At 43.3% G+C, this 21,400-nt stretch overlaps 1 protein-coding gene across 2 annotated transcripts in view; it reads right to left on the minus strand.

The window, feature by feature from the left end:
* Positions 1 to 21,400, minus strand: part of FGFRL1 (fibroblast growth factor receptor like 1) — a 176,934-nt gene that overhangs the window by 66,641 nt on the left and 88,893 nt on the right. The gene's annotated exons all lie outside the window — the stretch shown is intronic.

A 21,400-nucleotide genomic window follows, 5' to 3' on the forward strand; every position in this document is an offset into this window, starting at 1 on the left:
ATTGTTTGCGGTCCCCGTTCCCCATTTAACCATCTTCATCACCAGAGCCAGGACCCCTTAAGTCCAAAGGTCACTTATGTTCCCTTGATGCTGCTGCCAGCTGTATAAAACTGCCTCTGTACCACCTTGCTTCAATTTTGACGGCATTTGGGAACTAACCGATGGGTAGCACAGAAGTATGCATCAATAAAAACCTGATGCTTTAGGTTGCAGCATGAGATGTCCGTAACCTGCCCCACTGAGTTCCTTAAAACAAAGCACTTGGGACCTTTTGACGATCACCCTTTACAAACTCTGCTTTTGCCAGTGCAGTAAAATGTCCTGCAGCTTCCTTTGTCCTGTTTGTCTCCTTCAGTATATGTCCTGACAGGCCGATACACCCAGTCACCTAATTGCAGTTTATCCGACTATCTGAAGAATAGAAACAAAAATAATTAGTCATAACCATTAATGCTTCTGATACAATTTGCTTCAGAACTACAAATCTATTTCAGCGACTAATTAGAGAGACCATTAGATGTCTTTAATCTGGGGCACATCAAAGACCTTTCTTCTCCAATTAGGCAGTGGGCTTCATTCAGTGCTGCCCAGGACAGAAAGCCATGCACTGTTGCACAGATATTTTCAAGTCACAAAGCAGAGCCAGTGCCGGGACAATTTTTACAGCTCTTACTGGAAACCTATTAAGGTCATGGTATTGAGAAAGAGCACAGTATGGCCTTCATATTTTAAGCTTTGGAAATATCAGACCCAGAGTTATAAGATTATTTACACTGGAAGCTGACTAATGGGCAGCTGCCAGGGTAGAGCTAATCAAGGGACTGGCTGGCCTATTAATCCTGACATATTCCCCAGCCCATCGTCTGCCCATAGCCTTTCATGCCTACTCCACAGTCAGCAGACAATCCATTACACCAAGAAGTCCTGATGAAATCCCAGACACAACTAATTTTTTGAACCTATCTCAACCATATTAAGATCCAGGCAGAGAAGAAGCAGCTGGTTATTTTGCTGTTATGGACTGAAATCTGCAGACATGGATTAGCCCTAGGAGAACTGTCCCTTGAGAGCACCTTTCCAGACCCTCCAAGATCTCCACAGACTCTCTCTTTCCAGAGAGACATCACCTTTGCAGTCCTCCCCATAGAGGCTCTAGTTTCAATGCAAATTATCTCTCATCTCCTCATCCCAGCACTCCTACATATCTCAGCACTGCCTCAGCCTTCACCCCCCAACAACCTGGGATAATAATGCCTCTGAAGCACATTGCAGCATCCTTTCCTTTTCCCGCACTCCAAGTCCGACACTCAGCAACCATCCTGCACTTGAAGTAGAGACCTTCATTGCCTCTACCTGACATTAGCAAAGCTCCATCTTTTCTCCAGCAAAGCTTGAGGAAAGATGTGCTGATCACAAGTGAGACTGAACACGCCGACTCCAAATCTATCAGACCTCACTCTGCTTAACAATTCTACAAAATGAATTCAGAGTTCAACAGCAATTCCAAATGTACCTGCTTGCCCTCAAAATAGATTTCTCCTGCATAAATTGGTTGTGCTGATATCCCAAGCTCATCTTGCCATCAAAAATATGCTTACTTGATTCCCTCCTGGGTTATTTGAGGATTAATTCATTCATAATTGTGTAGCACCTTGAAGAGGTAAGACACTTGTGCAAGTAATTCGTTTTAGTAGGGTACATTAAATGATAGGAAAAATTAAATGGGGTGTATGAATTATGTGACATAAGCAGTTTTCTAAGATCTCTGTAGATAACTTGCAAGTAAGTGTTTCTTTCACCGTTAAACTGATGCATTTGCTGAGAAATCCAGTGTTGCCCAGTGCCAAGAAAACCCTGCTACCAGTGTTAAAAAGAGGAATTTCCCTTACTTAACCTTTTGAGGAATAAGAGGTTAACAGAAAAGGTAAATTGTAAATCTTTCCAATTTAGAAAGTGGGACCTTTTCAACAGCATTTTCAAGGAAATCTACTGCCAGAGTGTTCCTAGAACTAAAATGGAAAACTTGACACCTTTAACAATTTCCTGCCACTGTATAACTGTCAGCGTTGCATGGATTTTATCAACCCAAAAGTTAAGTTTCAAGGTTAGGAAACCTTTGCATTCATATGCTTTTGGGTTGTTTTTATACAGTTTTCTTTCCTCTGCAGCCCCAAGATACCTGGCTGAGGAATCCTGGGAAAGGCAGCACTGCGCTTTTTACAGATTCTTCCTTCCCCCATGAAACACCATGCGACAAGGATCTGAACAGGAGAGTGTTGGACCACTTCCATGGTACAAAATAGCTCAGATCTGTTCCCCTTCATGCCATATCACAAGACACAACTTTCACAAGTGCTGGTGAATGGGCAAACACTATCCGCGTGGCTACTACTTGCCATGCAATTGAATCCAGACATCATAACAAAAACTAGAGCCCCATAAGATTGAATATTGTCCCTCTGGGAGTACACAAGTGGCATATGTAAGACCCAGGTAGGAAAGCAATACTCAGTGGCATCCAATAGCTAAATGCCAGAACTAGGAATAAAGTCTTGGTTTCTTAACTCCTTGCCTCATGTCTATCATGCTCTAGAAACCCATTTCTGGGGTAAAGTAGAAAATTGGCTTAGCTACACATGTTGAATCTAATTAAGGGTAGGGAGGACTGAGGTGAAGTTATTATCTTGCTGGGTTCATACCACACATGGATGCACACAACTTTTACTATCTTATCAGCCTAGATGAACTTTTTTTAAAAAAAAATCACAGTTCCTCTTTTTTCTTGATTTCTCATGTACACTTAAAAGTCAGATCAGCATCACCAAGATCACAATGAACATTGAGAGTTACCAGCATGGAAAAAGGTCTCAATATTTTACAGAAAAAGTGCTGGCGTTCTTCTTCAGAGATGTTCTCAGGTATACCAGCCCATTTTAATCACTGTGAAGCCATTCACGTGCCCATGTCTCAGCCAGGGGTGCTCAGGACACCAAGGGTACTATATGTGATGATTTGATAAGTTTTAATCATTAAAGAAGTATAACACTATAAAAACAACCCAAAAAGCACCCCTCAAGCAAGCATATCACTCTAAGAAGAAAACCAGAAGAGCTAATGGGAAGAGAGGTCACATGGGAGGAAGAGACTTCGACTATAGAAAATGTTTCTGTGATGCTATTAATTATTTTAAAGCCATCCTCACCATCCCCCTCAATATGCTATTTTTCAATATTTTCTTTTTTTTTTTTTTTACAACTGAAAGAGCATTTGAGACAGGAGAAGGCATTCAGTTCAGCTGTCCGCTCTCAGCCCTGCAAAACCACAGAGCACTCTCTGTGTTTCCACCTCCACCGTGCCGGGGAATGACATCACCTCTGCTCAAGGGGGCTGGCGGGCCAACAAAAATAACTGTTACTGACCAAGAGCGCTATTGCAGGGAATATTTTTGGAACCATACTCCGCATTCCTCCGAGTCCCCTGCTTCCTAGTCCAAACATATCATGGCCTAAAAATTCCTCGCATTTTCTATGCAGTGTTTCCTTTGGGCTCGCACAATGGGGCAGTTCTTCTGCTCAGCAGCGCTAGTGTTCTGGAAAGGGAAGGGGAAAAAAAAAAAAGCTGAAGCACTAAATAACCCTAATGGCAACCGCAGGGGCCGCAGTGTTATTTTTAGGTCAGAAAAATGATGCAGAAGGCAACAGAGTCACCTCAGATTTACCTTCCACTGGCCTTTACTGAACAAAAGGCCAAAGACCTCGGTCATTTCTTCCATGTGGCGGTAAGGGGGACTCACCTAGGTTTGTGGCAAAGACCTAGTTATTTTGTGGAATTTTGCATGGAAGGAGGAGGCCAGAAGGATGTGAGATCTCCCTCTAACAGCACCTCTGGGACCATGCAGGGGTAATGTAGCCCCAAAACCTACTCACCTCTGTTCTCAGCTGCCTTTCAGCTGCAAGAAGCACAAAACAACAGAGGCAATTTCTAGGTTGCATCTAGTCTGTGTACCAGCCATCATTTTCCCAGAGGAAAGAGCAGATATCCTCGATGGAGACTGTCCCTCCTAACATCCCACGAAAATGACACTGTACTGATCCCTTCCACACCCATATCTGTTGGTGTATTGACATAAGGTCATTATGGAGGCTTTCCTACTAGGAAACAAATTATTTGACAAAATGTGTACACTTAAAAATATTAATAGAATCATAGAATCATAGAATTGTTTAGGTTGGAAAAGACCTTTAAGATCATTGAGTCCAACTGCAAACTTAACACTGCCAAGTCCACCACCAAACCGCGTCCCTAAGTGCCACATCTACACAGCTTTTAAATACCTCCAGGGATGGTGACTCCACCACTTCCCTGGGCAGCCTGTTCCAGCGCTTGACAACCCTTTCCAGCCTAAGCCAAATAATGGAAAAAATTCTTATTCCTTCTTCACTGTGAATTTCTACTTTTTTTTTCCTCCTGGACTGGATGGAAGCAATTTTCCTTATTGTCAAGGTAAAAGTCAAGGTTGATCTCGCAGGGAGAATGGAGATAAATGGTAGCTCCATTCCAACCTTGCTCTGTCCCAAGTTGAACTATTTACCCAGTCTTGGTACAAATTTATATTTGAATAGAAACAGAGGCTATTAAACAATACGTGCTTTACTGGCCAATACTTTGTTTCTTTTTTTAGCTGCCCAGATAAGAAATACAATGCAGAGAATAAACTAATAGGGAGCATAGCGAAGCCACTTATGCCACTGGTGTTCTGCACAAGGTTTAGAAACTCCTTTACTTTTGTTCTTCTGTTACTCCACCAGTCCTAAACAGATGAAGATCAAATTTATCTGTTGAGACTATAAAGTCTAGGATTTGCTTTCTGCTGTGTCCCGTACTTCCCACTCATAGGTGGGCCTGGAAGCACATGTTTATTAAAAATCATGATATTTTTTAAGGTAATTAGATTCACCGCACATCCACAAACAGACCAGTTGCCACAAAACTGTTTTCAAACACAGAGAGCAAATTGACTCTTTGGGGTGTTACAATTGAGAGACGATGAATGGGCTGGGGAATTCAGTATTTAGGTGGAACTAATTATCAACAACTAAAAGCTAAATGACAACGTAACTCTCAGCCCCCTTGTGGGATATTCTAAAATGGCTGTGCATGCCTGAAGCATTTCAAGGACTTTCATTATCTGCTCGGTCTACCGCTTTCATAGCTCAGATAAATCAGTATTTTCAACCACAGCCTTCAGCCCATTGCCCTGTGGAATAATTCCCCAGTCATAACATCCAGAGATACAGAAGCACACAAAATATGATCTCTTTTACTAGGCTAATAAAAATCAGAAAGTATACTGTATAAATTTTATAGACCTCGAAGGTCTGTCTTCCATAGGAGAAAGCTGGGACTTCAGGCTACTGCTGGCACCGTAACAGAGAGGAAAATATTTATTGGCTGCTTTAGAAAACCCAACAATAGAAGTCACCAGCAAAGCAAAATAACATAACTGCAAACTTACCTGAATCTTTCCTCTTTGTGGAGCTCTTTCATGTTACGCTTTTCCTGCTGAGTCAGTAGGATGATTCAGGGAACCTATCTGTGCTCCGCTTCTGAAATACATTGGCCCTTAAGATATTACTCTGTCACTGAGCACTCTAAGGTATGTCAAGCACAGCCCTCACAGTTGTATTGCTCCTTGCTAAACTAGGGACAAGAGATTGGAAACTCAAGTGCCTCCCAAAAGCCACCTGGGTGCCTCTTAGGAGCTACGTTCCGAGTTGAGAAGATCCATATGGATTCAGCTTCTCCACAAAGTGGGGGGAAGCAGACTGTGAAAGCAGGACAGGGAAAGAAGGGGGAAGATCTGTACAATTTTCCCCAAAGAAACCCAGATGTTGAGCTAATGCTTTTGTAAAGCTAGATGAATAGGCAAGAGGTGGGAAGGAGGACTTTTTGATTGTCAGATTGGTGAAAGTGGGAAGAAGCCGAATACTGAGGTCCCAAGGGAGAAGGGGACCATGCTTCGAGCAGAAGTTGGGAGCTGCAGAAGGGGAGCCCAGCAGAGGTGACCTGGAGACCCAGACAGGCACTAAGAGAGGTTCTGGAGATCACCTCAAGGTTGGAAGGGGGACCCCTGCACCAGTTATGTGTTTACTTCTTCCAATATAGCTCCTGTGCAGTACAAAGCAGAAAGTGACTGCTTCAAAGAGCTTTCTGCAAAATCCATGCCTGTTTGCTTGTGGGCAAAACCTCATGCCTCAGAGACGTGAAATCAGACACTTCAATATATGCCCTGGATTCTCCAAAAGCTCCTAAAGAACCCAAATCTCACACAGTTTCTTTGAGATCAGAGCTAAGACAGATGTCCTGAGTGCAGACCTGCGCAAATGTGTTTTCATGTGCCTTAGTGGAAGGCTACACCTCTAAAAGCAGTTATGATTTTCCATAAAAGGGACATTTTCCTCCTGAGTTGTTTGGTTCTAGAGTGCCTGCCCACACAGAAACAACTCTCCTTACCTTCACTGTCCCACATGACATCCTTCTCTCTAAACTAGAGAGACATGGGTTTGATGGACAGACCACTCGGTGGATAAGGAGTTGGCTGGATGGCCGCACTCAGAGAGTGGTGGTCAACGGCTCAGTATCCATGTGGAGACCGGTCACGAGTGGCGTCCCTCAGGGGTCCATGCTGGGCCCGGCCCTGTTCAACATCTTTTCGGCGACATGGACAGTGGGATAGAGTGCACCCTCAGCAAGTTCGCCAAGGACACCAAGTTGTGTGGTGCCATCGACACGCTGGAAGGGAGGGATGCCATCCAGAGGGACCTTGACAGGCTGGAGAGGTGGGCCCGTGCCAACCTCATGAAGTTCAACCAGGCCAAGTGCAAGGTCCTGCACCTGGGTCATGGCAATCCCAGGCACAGATACAGGCTGGGCGGGGAATGGATTGAGAGCAGCCCTGAGGAGAAGGACCTGGGAGTGCTGGTGGATGAGAAGCTTAACATGAGCAGGCAATGCGCCCTTGCGGCCCAGAAGGCCAACCGCATCCTGGGCTGCATCAACAGGAGCGTGGCCAGCAGGTCGAGGGAGGTGATTCTCCCCCTCTACTCTGCGCTGGTGAGACCCCACCTGGAGTACTGTGTCCAGCTCTGGAGCCCCCAACACAAGAAGGACATGGACCAGTTGGAGAAGGTCCAGAGGAGGCCACGAAGATGATAAAAGGGCTGGAGCACCTCTCTTATGAGGACAGGCTGAGAGAGTTGGGGCTGTTCAGCCTGGAGAAGAGGAGGCTCCGGGGAGACCTGATAGCGGTCTTCCAGTACCTCAAGGGGGCCTACAAGAAAGATGGGGAGACGCTGTTTAGTAGGGCCTGTTGCAATAGGACAAGGGGTAATGTTTTTAAAATAGAGGGGGGTAGATTTAGATTAGAAATTAGGAAAATTTTTTTTATGATGCGAGTTATAGAACACTGGAACAGGTTGCCCAGAAAGGTGGTGGAGGCCCCATCCCTGGAAACGTTCAAGGCCAGGCTGGATGAGGCTCTGAGCAACCTGACCTAGTCAGGGATGTCCCTGCTCCTTGCAGGGGGGTTGGACTAGATGACCTTTGAAGGTCCCTTCCAACCCTAACCATTCTATAATTCTATGATTCTGTGATTCATTTCAGTGATCCAGGACTGAGCAGCCTCAGAGGGATGACACAACAGTTGTGCAAATAAAACCTACCAGGGACCATTACATTTTTTTGCTCCTCCAGTAACCAAGGAGGTCAGAGACTATAGGAAATACGAGCACAAGCGAAAGCTGAAAGGTGCTTTTTACTCCTGCGATGACAGTTAAGTTGGATTGCACAAAGAAATCTGATTCTTGCCAGGGTAATCAAGTTTTTCTCGGACACAGAAAAATTTTTCCCCAGGGCATTCCATCTCACCCACCGTGGAACTGGATGGCACTGACCACTCTCCGCTTCAGCCAAGCCTCAGGGAAGAGATCTGTTGCAGAGGAAACCAGGTGGGTATGTGTTGTGACTGGCTTCCACTTACACAGCTTCAGCCTTAGTCTCAAACTCATTAGCCAGTTTTCTCTCTTTCTAACAAATGAACAAACAGAATCCCTCCCCGGATTTGGAGAACAGAGGGAGACTGCAGTAACCTCGACAGGTTTAGGGGAAATAGAGAGAGAGGATAAACTCTATGGAGACAAAGTTCCTCAAGTGAGATTAACCTAACGAATCTGAAGTATTCTGTCTTCACGGGAAAGAGAGGGAGCCACACAACCAGCATAGCCCAGGTTAATTACACAGAGATCCCATCCCCAGGGTCTAGTGGAAAGAAACAGTGGGTGTCTCTTCAGCTCAGCTCTAGTCCTAGTTTCAGTGCTAAAAGATGGAACAGACAGATCTGGATCATGACTTTGACATTTGCTCTGCTATCATCATCAGCTCTCTCTGATAGGATGATACTACTTAAGCAGTGGTAGCCAGAGGAAATCCAATGCTAAGGAAATGGACATTCATTTAATGTTTATCTAGGATCTGCTCCACCAATGAATTCCAGATGTTGCCCTTAATTGTCGCATTCTGGTATGTTTAAGCAGCAGGAGTTTGTAAGGCCGATTTGTAAATCAATCTGGCAGACTCATACTGAATCCCATCTTTGCCAGCTTTTCTGAGTAAGAAGATGCTCTTAAAATATTAAGTACTTAACGTGTCTGCAATGCAAAAGGAAGGAAAGATTTTTAAAAATTCCTCCCTGATGTTTTTCTCCTTTTGCTTTTTCTCTCCTTCATTTCCTCCCCACAGAACTGCAAGACAAGCCATTCCCCTCAGGTAGTGCAATGAATTTTAGCAGTCCTAAAGCTAACAAGGGCAGGTATTAGGATGTCTCCCTGCAACATGGGCAGAGCACCCTGCTCCTCACTCCCATACATTCCTTCTGAGTAACTCCACCAATTTCCCACCACAGGCAACAGTAACTGCACACACGGACTGCATCCAGCAACAGTGCTCCTGACATTTGAGCCTGGAGTTTTCTTAAAGTGGAAAAAAAAAAAAAAATTGATTACTGCAACCTTGAGACTGTCTCAGGCCCTAGCTTCCATGTTCTTATTAATTTGTATTTAACTGTTACAGTGGTTACAGCTCATATCCAGAAGTGGTACAGAAATGTCTTTCATATTCTGATTCCCATCATACAAGCTCCGAGTTAGATGTCGGCAAACCTTGCAATTGTTTTGTGCTCAGCGTGACTTCATACAACAACTAAAAGTGTTGGACTGGCGTTTGAGGAACTGCTTATTGCAATGGCCAACTTATCCATCAGGCCTTGCTTACAGGAGAGAAAACTATGTTAAAAAATAGCTTAAGTACTGTGTCCCTGCTGACTAGGGCAGACACTATAGCCATTGAAATTGCTTTAGAAACCCATTTTCTCAATTTCCTTTCAAAACACCTGCTTCTGAGAAAGCACCTTAGTATTCAACATATGTGAACCCTACTTACATTTCCCAGGAATGTGTGCTTAGTACACACATTTTTCAAAAGGTGTCACTGGATGCTTAGGTAGAGTTTCAAAAGCTTTCAGCATGGGCAATACTCATCCCGTGGAAGTTCATGGGAATTCTTCAAAAGGGGTTGACTCAGCCTCGGCTGACTGCTTTTGAAAAACTCACCTTTATCTTCCATCTTTGACGGCCCCAGAGATAAAGTGCTGTAAGTTCAGTTTACCACCCTCCTTTAAAATTACAGACCTTTATGTGGGGTTCACTCCTTCCCTCACTGAGAACATGAAAAGCATTTCACTCATGGCCACAGACATATGAGGAGGGGTTTGAGAAAAGCAGTGGCTAAAAATCCACCCATTGCTTTACACTCTGAGCAGAGGCCGAAGTATCAGCAAAGAACTGGCTGTATCACCTCAGCTTAGCAGTGGTTTAGAATTCGAGGTCAGAGAAGAAATCTCACTTCATTACAACAGCAAGTCCCCCAAAATAGGCAGGATGAAGTGAGCAGGCTTGAAACTACCTTCCAAGTCCATGGGGCCATATCTAAGCAAGGCACAAAAGCAATGCCATCCCAGTTAAGTTAAATCATTATCACTGTGCATCCTGCAGAGCTGGGTGGCACCAGGAACTATGCCAATCTGAAATATAAAAAAGCAGGTCAGAATTCTGTAAGGGAATAAGCAAACTGGTTATTTCCCCACAGCAAACAAGCTCCCCATGCTAAATGACAAAAAAACAGCTGGTACAGGGCTCCAGGGAGGTAGTGGTCAATAAGAAAAGCTCTAAAATACTGTAAAAACAGGCTGCAGCAAAAATAACAGGGATGACATGCAGGCAACTTATTGGTCTTCATGCCCCATGTCTGAAACTATTTTTGTGGTCCACAGCACATTAGCAAAGATGAATAGATTCGGCTCCAAACACAGAAGAGTGCTTCCTTCAAAGACCAGGTGGATCTAGTGAAGAGTTTCCCCTTGAGGACTCGCCAACATGGCCTTGGAAGAACAGAGATGCTGTTAGAGGATCTACAGTACTCCCTCCCTTGCCGCAGATGCTGAAGGGTGGCAAAAATGTCACTTGTGAGCAGTCTGGTGTGCAGCTCGTCCTCCTGTTAAGTGTGGAGCTTTGAACTCAAGAAGGACCAAATATTCCTAAGAAAAGCTAACATGGGTCTAACAAACAAATAGAAATAACCACATATAAGCCATAACTTCTCTATTTAAGATTTAACAATTTAATCTATAGTTGAGCATGCCCATGACCCAGGTTTTGCCTAGAATAAGGGTAGCATGTATCCAAATAATTCCTGGCAAAGGGATGGGAGATACACACGAGCACTGATGGTACTGAGGATGTCAGGTGGCCAAATCACTTTCTGATGCAATTCCATCAATCTGCTCCTGAAAGCTGTTGCCCTGTTGTCTGTTTATCATGGCAGAGTTTCCAGGGGCCACCACAAAATTCTCCATAATTACCCAAGGACAGAACATCCAGAGAACAACCTCTTTTTTTGAAGGTCATATAGAATGTTTTTACAATGGCCATGATTACAGCATCTCAGACACCACCCCAGAGGCTCTGAAAACCACTTCAGAGGAAAGGGGTTGATGGATTCCCCATAGATGAAGCCAATCAATCTGTCAATGTGATCAGGAGATGGCTCTCTACTTGGGAGCACTCCTGTCAGGATGAGAGGAGCATTCCTAGCACCTTACTTGTATTTCAAGCCAAAGGCACAGACCAGCTCCTCAAAATTCACCCTCAGTATTACTCACTTCCCACAAGTGAAGGCTGCTGCATCTTCCAAGCCTCCTTGAAGGAAAGGGATTAACAAAACCACACTCAAACCAAAGCAGCTCATAAGAGACGTTTGCTGAAACAACCCTCTTGATGTCAAATTCCCACAACTTTCTCCTGGGTTGGAGTTTTTCCTGCCAAAGCACACGCAGAGGCTACCAGGAGAAACTGCAGTGGGCTTGCAGTTGTCAGGAGACGCTGCAAACAGAGCACAAACACTGGGCTGTGCCGAGGATTGGGAAGGCGCCATCCCTCTCCTCCAAGAGATCCCTGGGATTGCTCTGGAGAGAGCATCAGGGAGGTCTGGGAATCCCAGCCTGCATCTGAAATGGATCCAGCTCCCATCCCAAATTCCCTGCCAGCAAACAAGGAGGACTTTCCCCAGCTCTTCTCTCTCCTGCTGGCTGCACATTCAACAAAGGTGAGGTGAAGATCCTTGTTTACTTCAGCAGAAAGGTCATCATAAATTATTCTAGCTTGAGAAAAACCAATACCAAACCAACGTATCAACTCGTATGGTTTCTCTTTAATAAGAGAAACATCTAATATTGGACCAAAGAAAAATAATTTGGTGGTAAAGTTTCTTCCAAATCGAAGTAGCTTTGTGATGGAAGATTCAAATCCAAATATTTCAAAGACCTTTGTTGACCATCAAGCAGAAAACTGACTCAACTCAATAGCTCAACTGACTTGACATTTTTCAGGGAAACAATGAATTGGAAGGGGGAAAAAAAAGGGCAAAAAAAAGTTCTATGCATCATTTGCATTGTGTGATAAACTCCAATTTAGTGGCTTGGTTGGCATGAAGAGATCAGAAAACCATCCATATTCCGCATTTTTGGCCCTATAACCTTTCTAGTGTGCCTGTAAGAAAATTATATACAGACAGAGGAACACACATTTCTACAGCAAGATCAAAGAAAAGAAGAAAAGAAAGACATCAACTGCCTTTGTTGCACTGGATCTCTGCAATGGAAAATAAAATTATTTGCTTCCCTTTAATTTACATTAAACACTTTCTGTACAGGTCTGTTAATAATTTAGCTCGTCATTAAACGACAGCATTGTTCTTACTGTTTGTCTCCCTATTGTTCTGCCACTTGCAGTAATTTCAAACAACCCAAAAGAAATGACAGACGGATGCACTGTGTAGAGGACAAGCGTGTTGACCCATGCAGTGCTTCACCAGCTAAGCCTGCAAGGTACATTCATATTCTTGGCTTTTACTGCACATTAAAAAAAAAGGGTCTCTTTAAAATATTAACTTGAGAGCTGCAAAATACATCATGGGAGCAGAAAGTGAAGGGATAAATTCTATGTTATCTAATTCCTTCTACTGGGTTTTATTTCTCCCCTCTTTTCCTTGGCTTCGGCGCAAGGAGCAGGTTCCACCCCGCCAGCGCGACTGGAGTAAAACTGACATTTTATGAGTGGAAAGAGTCCAAGGATGATGGCTTCTGCTCTTAACATCCTGACATCTCAACCTCCGAGAACAGCAGCGGCACCGCTTCCAGTGGCTGCAGAACACCTTAAAAAGCAGCACAAACTGACAATGAAAATAAACTACGATCGCGGCGCTGCTGGAGTCTGGCAGCCCTTAACAAATACAGCAGCGCCTGGGTGTTAAAATACATAAATCTGTCATCATTACCAGGCTAAGGGGTCGTCATCCTATTCACAAAATAAAAGAACTGTGCATAATCAGTAGGGCAGGGAGTTCAGAACAAAGTACGCCTTTTACAAACTCTCAACTGCTGATAGATGGATGTTTGCAAGGGACTTAATGTCTTTAACAGGGTATGTTTAAGAAGGAGTGTAAGTTTCAGAACTCCTGGGATTAGTGCTTTTTTTTCTCTTCTTTTCCAAATTTATTGCCAAAAGTGGATAATGTAAACACTCAGGTCTTCTGACTGTGAAACCCACGTTATTATAAAATAAGGAAAATCAAAGCTTTCTAGCACAATGATATTATTCATGAAGCACAACACAGAATATGTTCCTTCTTTCATCAAACAAAAATAAATCAGATATAAAAATAGGTTTATACCCTAATTGCCTGCAGTTTTGTTGGGGTTTTTTTCCCTTTTTTTCATCTTTTTCTTAGTGTGGATGCCAAAGACAGCACAGGAAAGGTAGAGAACCAGACCCTACAGGAAAGTAAAAGTACATCTCCTCAACAACCATACATTTTAACAGGCAACACATCTACATCTATGAATCAAGAAGCAGCATGTGAGCCATCGATGGTGCGTATGTGCATTTACACATAACGAGGGAGTCTCCAAAATCAACATTCAAGCTACATCTTATAAACTAGCCCAACTTGGTGCCGTTCTCTCTATAATAAATATTATACACTGTGCCTTAATTTACAAGTGTGTCTTTTGTGTGTTTCTGAGTTAACTGATATCAGAGACTAAAATTTGGCTAAAAAAAACCCCACTATCTGTGGAATTTACTGGGCAAACTGAGGACAGCAGAGCTGTATGACGGCACTAGTGAATGGGGCAAAGTGCTCTCCAGCAGAGACCTCCTGGAGACACTGCACCTATGAAGCCCAACCCAGCTTCAGTTGTCCTCTGAGCTCAATGAGGCCATTCTAAGTCCTTCACTTCCAGCCTTTGGCAAGGAGAAGAGGGATAGAGCAGAGGTTCCAAGGAAGCACTGGCAGGAAAAGGGGAGGACAGTAGTGGTGGTAGGAAAGTCACCAGAAAGATCCTGCTACTTGGGGAAGATGGTCACCTTGGATAGTTAGCAAGATGGCAGATACCTCAAAACTGCTGATGACCAGGTTGGCAATCAGTGTGACCTCATTACTTGGGGTGCTATTAATTAAAAGACTCCTAACTACTATTCTGCAATCACAGCAGACCTTGACTGGTAATCTAGACCACCTTCTGCATGCCTGCTTTCAACACACATAGAATCATGGATACAGAATGGTTAGGGTTGGAAGGGATCTTTAAAGGTCATCTAGTCCAACCCCCCTGCAAGGAGCAGGGACATCTCCAACCAGATCAGGTTGCTCACAGTTTCATCCAACCTGGCCTTGAATGTTTCCAGGGATGGGGCATCCACCACCTCTCTGGGCAACCTGTGGCAGTGTTCCACCACCCTCATTGTAAAAAATTTCTTCCAAATCTCTAATCTGAATCTACCTCCCTCTATTTTAAAACCATTACCCCTCATCCTATCACAACAGGCGCTACTGAAGAGTTTCTCCCCTACACGCACAGCATCTGCTTGGACCAGGGACTACCTTGGCTTTACCCACAAATGCAGCTATTTCTATGCAGTATAGATCCATAGAGGTGGACAAATCAGTGTGCACATCAGCATTGTTCTATCAACACGGGCTGAAATTCTGCCCATTGATTGTATGGAGGACTGTAACAAAGACAACTCTGATTAATAAAGTCAGAGGAAAAAGATATTTTTAGCCTCAGCCATACTGACGAGAAAAAAACAATATATATGCCACAAACTTGTTGGGCTCAGAGGCTAATTCTATTAATATCATTTAACAGGAGGAAGCCATAAATTGCTCAGATCAAACACACTTTTAACGTCAGCCGGCCTGGCATTGTGTATTGCTTTCATTCCCAAACAATATTTATGCAGCAAACAGAGCTGCAGTTTGCTGTTTGCATGGGTGTAGCAGCAGCTACACACCCCAAAGCATCTGCAAAGGATTGTGGGCTAAACGCATCCATATGTCCTGCACGCCTCAAATTTACACTGGCTGCAGCTCTGGTCTGCCGCAGTCTACCACAGGATGGAGTACGGGGGGGGAAACTATATATCCATACATATATGTATGGATTTCATGCTTACATTCATGGAAAAAAATCTTTTCATTTCCTTTAAATTGTGAACAGGTGTTGTCACCTTCTTAACTTGGCTTCTATGTTACAGCTTCACGAAGGGAAAAGAGAAATCGACCCAAAACAGTGAGGCTTTTGTCAGCCAGAACATGATGTATTGATAAGCGCACTGTAAAGTTTGTTATAAAATCAAATGAAACTAATAAAACTGAACAAAGATCTTGTAAAAACTGTGGACATTATACAGCATTAGCACTGAGTTACGTTATAGATCTGGACTTGGAAGAAACAAGACTGCTGCCCCGTTGTGATGTTTTCCAGCCTTCTGCACCCGTTCACCGAGAGCCATCAGTCATATCACTCGGTGCTACGTTTTTCATCAGTCATTTTTAGGATAGTTACAGCTAATACTGGCACTCACATCGTCACCTCTTTATGGAGAAAGAGCTTTTCAAGAACAAACTATTATGGGCTCCTGTGACATCAATCTAGGGTAGCACTCATCAAAATGACTAAAACTAGTGAAATCGGTTTTCTGCAGCCATCCAGGAACAGTCACCTTTTCATTTTGGAGTATTTCTCTCTCCTCTTTTCCTCTCCCAGGACAGCGGACATTTTCCAGGACTAAACATGCTGCATATGGGAACAGGGAGTTTGTCGGACTCTGAGTGGGATTCCCCGAATGAGGAGGAAATGAAGCACCATTGAAATTCAGGGGATAGGAATAACTGATTGCTTTTAGATTCCTTCAAACGTGTATGCTTCTGCTCTCCCTGGGCAACAGCAAGTTTGGTCAGGGTGTGTGTCTTTATGGCTACACCAATAAACACTCAGAAGGAAGAGCCTTCACTTGGATGAGGGCATCATTAGTCAATGATGAGTCACTTCCACTGGAAAAGGAGATCGTTTTCAGTTATGAGATTGCACCGAAACATCAAAATACTCACATTTTATGTACCGAGCATGTCATTGACTCCTCTAGTCAATGGGATCAGTTCATGCAGATTGCCAGTCTCTTCCCACGGGCTGACATGGAGGACCTCCTCACTCTGCAACACCCCTTAGATAGGTTTGGTTATGAACCAAAGCCCTATCTGTATCTCCACAGAGGGGCTGCTGTGACCCAGTGACACCGCACCACACGCTGACAAGAAGTCCTTGTGCAATGACTGCAATTGCTAGGCCTTGAGCAGTAAGGCTCCCCTTTTCTGCTCAGATCCCAAAGGTCAAAAACAATCTGAGTTCTAATTAGCAACATAACCATTGCTAAGCATCAGTGACTATGGCCAGATCTTCATCTGGTGTTAATCACTCTGCGTACGCACAGGAGGCCACCAACGTAGATCCAGCTGCCGGATTGGGACCTTAACAAATTAAACACGAGAACTTTGTTACTGTTTATTGTCACAAGGAATTCTTCATTTCCATATAACAACTGACTAATCATCATTAGTCATGATTATATGCCCTGTGATTGTGTTAACGGTCCCACGCTGGACGGGCTGCCTTTCGCACTTTGTGTTGGAGTAAATGTGCTACAGACGGATTGCTGACTCCATACCACGACCAGCAACAAGACACACCACCTTGTTCTCAGATGCAAATACTGCACATTTTTTTCTTTTTTTAAGCATTGACTCATTTCAGTTTTTGCTTAGCATTAGCAGTCCCTTGGTGCACACATTGCTGACTCAATGTTGATTCACATCTTCTTGCTGAGCACATCTTTCCCTGGTCCCCAGAGTTTATTAAGAGGCCAAAACCCAAACATAAAAGCATTTGTCATGCTTTTCCAAGATGTCTGGTGGCACCTGACTCTGTGCTACAAATGTTTTCCCAGCTTTTGCACTATAAATGAGTTCTGAGACACGGACTGATTACTTCATTGGAGAACTGTAATGCAAACCATATTTTACTGTACTTGACTTACTTATTTTTTCCCACAGTATTTTCTACTACTATGCACAAAAAAAAAATGCACATCAGAATAAATATCCGTTCAGACATTGCCATGACTTTTTTTCAGGATAGTTATGCTGACTGTTTAAAAAAAAAAAAGGTTATTTTAATGTAAATTTTTCACACATGCCTGTTATCAAAGAGCTTGTCTTTAGACAAGCTGTAGAAAAAAAGCATAAAATAGCAGCTGACTCAGCAGGAAAAAGCTACTTTAAAGATAAATCATCTGATGTCAGGGAAGATTCTCAAAGCAATCAATTGCAGCAGACAGACAGCAGACATTTAATAGTAAATTTGATTTATTTGAAAACGAGATGTAGCTCAGTTTCTGAACACCCCATCAGAGGTTTAGGACAAGCTGCCCTCTGCCTCCTGCTCTCTGCATCAAGATTCTACTACTCCACAGCTCAAACAGGGCCAACTGGCTTGGTCACTCAGAGGGCCAGGCACCAGAGCAGGGTATGAAATGGATGGATGATGGATTCTTCACCAGAACCTTCTTCCAAAGAAACTCAAAGAAGAGAAAAAAAACAATTGCAGCAGTCAGAGATACAGGGCAAGAAAGAGAAACACTGGAGAAGCTGTTCCTTGGAGTGAAATGTTGATATTTTTGTGCTGAGATGCACCCGAGCAAGATGTGTCTTTGGCACAAACTCCAAGTGAAGCAAGAAGCCTACAGTGCAGAGACAATCCCAAACCCTACTCTTACCACTGCTTCATTTTCCTTTGCTACAGAAGATAATAAGAAACATGCACGCAGACGCAAAAATAGAGACAGCTTGATCTTTCATCACTGGGTTAAGCAACTGATGGAAGATGAAGTATTTACTGGCACCTGTAGCAACAGTCCCAGATGCCGGAATGCTGGCACACCTTGCAGGATTTGGCCCAGCACACTTCTGCAAGTGAGAAGTCCTCTGTGTTGTGCATTAGTGAAAGAGGTCATTATGCTACAACATAAATATTTACTAATAGTCCTTCCTACAGCTGTTCACCAATGATTTTCCCTTCAGAGAATGACCAGAGTGCTGGAACAAGTGATACTGTTTATTATTGCAGAAAGAGATGGCAATGGAGGTTGTCCAGCACTTCCTTGTTAGAAGACTTTGTTTTCAGTTATTTACAAGTCAGGCAAATCTCACCCATTTGGGCAAAGATTTCCCAGGGAGGGAGGGCCTGACGGCTAGAGCGTGTGACGGGTCCATATGCGCAACCTCACAGTTTCTCCAGGCTGGCCACAGCTTGACACAGGCTTCAGTTACACTACCACATTCTCTTTTTTTTTTTTTTTCTGCAGAACATACGTCCATTCAGCACGCAAGGTGGGCAGTTTTCAAATAATGAGCAGCTATGCAACATTTTGTTTCTTCTTTTTTTTTTTTTTTGCCTCAGGCTTCCTTTTAGAGCATATTGGCAAGGAAGTTGCATTCTGTAGTAAAGAAACCGCAGGTTTCAACCAAGCATCTAAAATCAAAGTAAAGCTACTTTTCACACCTGTAGATTATAAATCAGCTTTTCTGAATTGATTCAGCTCGGAAAAAAACCCATAAAGATAAGATTTTCATGGGCATCATTGTACAAATAACTTTTTGGGAAGGTACAGCACATTTGTTTGGATGAGCTACAGATAATTCTCCTCAATAAGTAACTGTTGTACTTAATAACTGCAATGCTGATTTAACACTGATTGAAGAGAAGTTTCTCTTCCAGCCTTTGTAAATCTGTCTGCAGTATAATTGGCATCCCAAATCTTGTGGTAAGCCACAAAAACTATTAAGGAGGAGAGGAAACTGTAGTTTTGACTTATATTGGTTATCTGCTTTTACTGGCTTACATTTCATACAGGAGTGTTTTAGAGCAGGACTCCTTGGATCTTTGGGTCTGGGCCCTGCAGTCTGAGAAGATGGGGAAATAAGCAGGGCAGAACCAAATCACTACCTTATGAGTTGGCAGAACCTTTGTCTGAGAAGGAAGATCAAAAACCTAGAATAAGAGAAGACTCCCTTCCAACACAGCAGCAGGAAGATGCTAAATTAGGAAGAAAAAACTTTAGCAAGTGTTATGAAGGAGGAATAGTCTTTTAGGGTGAGATTTAAGATGTTTAGACTCAACTCTGAGCCACAGCTCGTAGGTATGTCTACCAGACGTGTAGAAGCAGACCTAAGCTGGTTCTGCTCGTGCACTGAGCTGGCTGGTTGCAAGCAAATCTGTCAGGAAAGTTGCAAAGCGACATTCAAACAGGCTTACACCAAAATAATTACATCTCACAGAGACCAACTTGCCATGTAGACAAGGGAGCTCAACTCTGCCATGTCTGCCAGCACTCACTGGTGTTGGTGGATCCACTGGCCTTTTTTATTCCTTTGTACAACATCACAGATTTTTGTTGGTTCTCTATACTTTAATGCAATATAGAGATGAAAAAGAGTTAAGATTAATAAGAGTTATATAGCACTGAGTGCAGGCACAGAGGGTCAAGGCAGCTGAATTTTAGTCTCAGCTCTGTAGGAGCCTGGGTAAACCATCACCTTATCCTGCTTCAGTGTACATGTGTATAACAGAGATGTGACAGTCCCTCACTTGCCAGTGGTGTAGCAGAGCCCAGTTAAAAGCATATAGCATAACTCCAAAATCTCTCAACAAGCTACTGTATAGATTCCAGATATTGCTGCCTAAATTCCCAGAATGTTTTCGTGTCAAAATGGATTCTATTTTTTCAAGTCCCAATGTTTAACAAATCATTTGATCCTATTCTAGATTTAATATCTTAACCACCTTGCCTATGTCTAACACCTGCATGGTTTTACATGTCTGGTGTCAGCAGTAAAGATGGAATGAGAGGGCTTCTCCTTTGAATGAGTGGGAGAATAGAGAGGCCATACGGTTCAAAAGGCCACTTTGCTTAATGAAGTTTGTGCTTTCCCAAGCACAAACAAAACAGCTCCATCAATTTGATCTTCAGCCTCAAAACTGACATGCAGTTGGTCTTAAAATACTGCCTCCTTCTCAAAAATCAACAAAGGATTGATGTGCTCTCAACCAAAAGCATTTTCACCACAATGAACACGAGCATCTGGCCAATGCATTAAACATTTGGATCCTTTGAAAGAACAAGTCAGTGATACCTTGCGCTTACTTGCAGACCTTGGCAAGAAAGACACTAGGAGAACATTTGTTTTCAGGGGAAATTGTTCTAGTGAAAAGCAATCGGTTTGAAACATTACATGAATATATCTACACCACTGGAGACAACGGACTTAAGTAATCCGTCAAAACGGTCTGAGCAACAACAGTGCTCAAGGGCACACTGCGAGACAAGGAAGGAAGGTGCAAGGAGTTGAAGAAATAGTGGGTTTAGCCAGCATTAGAATAAGGATGCATGGAGATGAATGATAACTCAGCCCATATGTGTGCCACACATTTAATTTCCAGTTATCCTTTTCTTGGCACTCGATGATCAATATTTGTTTGCACAGGGCTCAATCTCACACCCACAGAGGCCAGTAGGAGCTTGCCATTTCCTTCCATAGCTGCCCGACAAGGCTCCAAATAACTGGTGTTTGTGCCTGGGTCTTTCCAGTGCCAAATATAATGAACACTATTGTTCTTAACACAATTAAATTTGATAATCCAATTTCCCTGAGCAACTGAATTGCAGTTTTTGCCTCAGTCTTTCCTGAATTCTAGTCCAACTTTTACCCTGTGCCTCCTGGCTTTTCCCTTTCATTTGTTTCTGTTGTGCTACCAAGAACAGTCAGAGCGTTCTTTGACTCACAAATGCCTCAATGCCTCTTTGCCTTGAGATAATGGGAAGTGGTTTGGGCCCTGAGCTTTACAGAAGATACAAGATGACACAGAAGATCAAAGACTTTGGCAACCTCCACATACTGCAAAAGCACAAGCAGGACTGAAGCAGGCTCCTAATCATTCCTTCCTCCACACAAAACAGTCTGGAAAGCACATCCAGAAGGAGTCTGTATAGACATTACTGTTTCTAGACTACCTCCACTTCACCCTTTTTGCTCAGCGTAGCAAAGAAAGATGGATGAGCATGGATAGGAAAGAGGTGAATGAGGAAAACCAAATCCACAAACCATGTAAACTGTAAGACGGCTTTTGCAGCTTTATCCCACTCATGCTACAGGAGTCATACAGCAAGACGTTTTCCCTCACCTAAGCATCTCTTTCCTAATAAGACATTTACATTCTGTTCTCTCTCCTTTACCAGCTTTGCAGCAAAGTGTATTCTCCAAGAATCACCCTGTTATCAGGTGATAATCCTCCATCAAGCAGCACCAAGTGTTCGCTACATGCTCTGAGTCC

Source organism: Chlamydotis macqueenii, chromosome 4, assembly GCF_036417535.1.
Source record: "Chlamydotis macqueenii isolate bChlMac1 chromosome 4, bChlMac1.mat, whole genome shotgun sequence".
Classification (NCBI taxonomy): Eukaryota; Metazoa; Chordata; class Aves; order Otidiformes; family Otididae; genus Chlamydotis; species Chlamydotis macqueenii.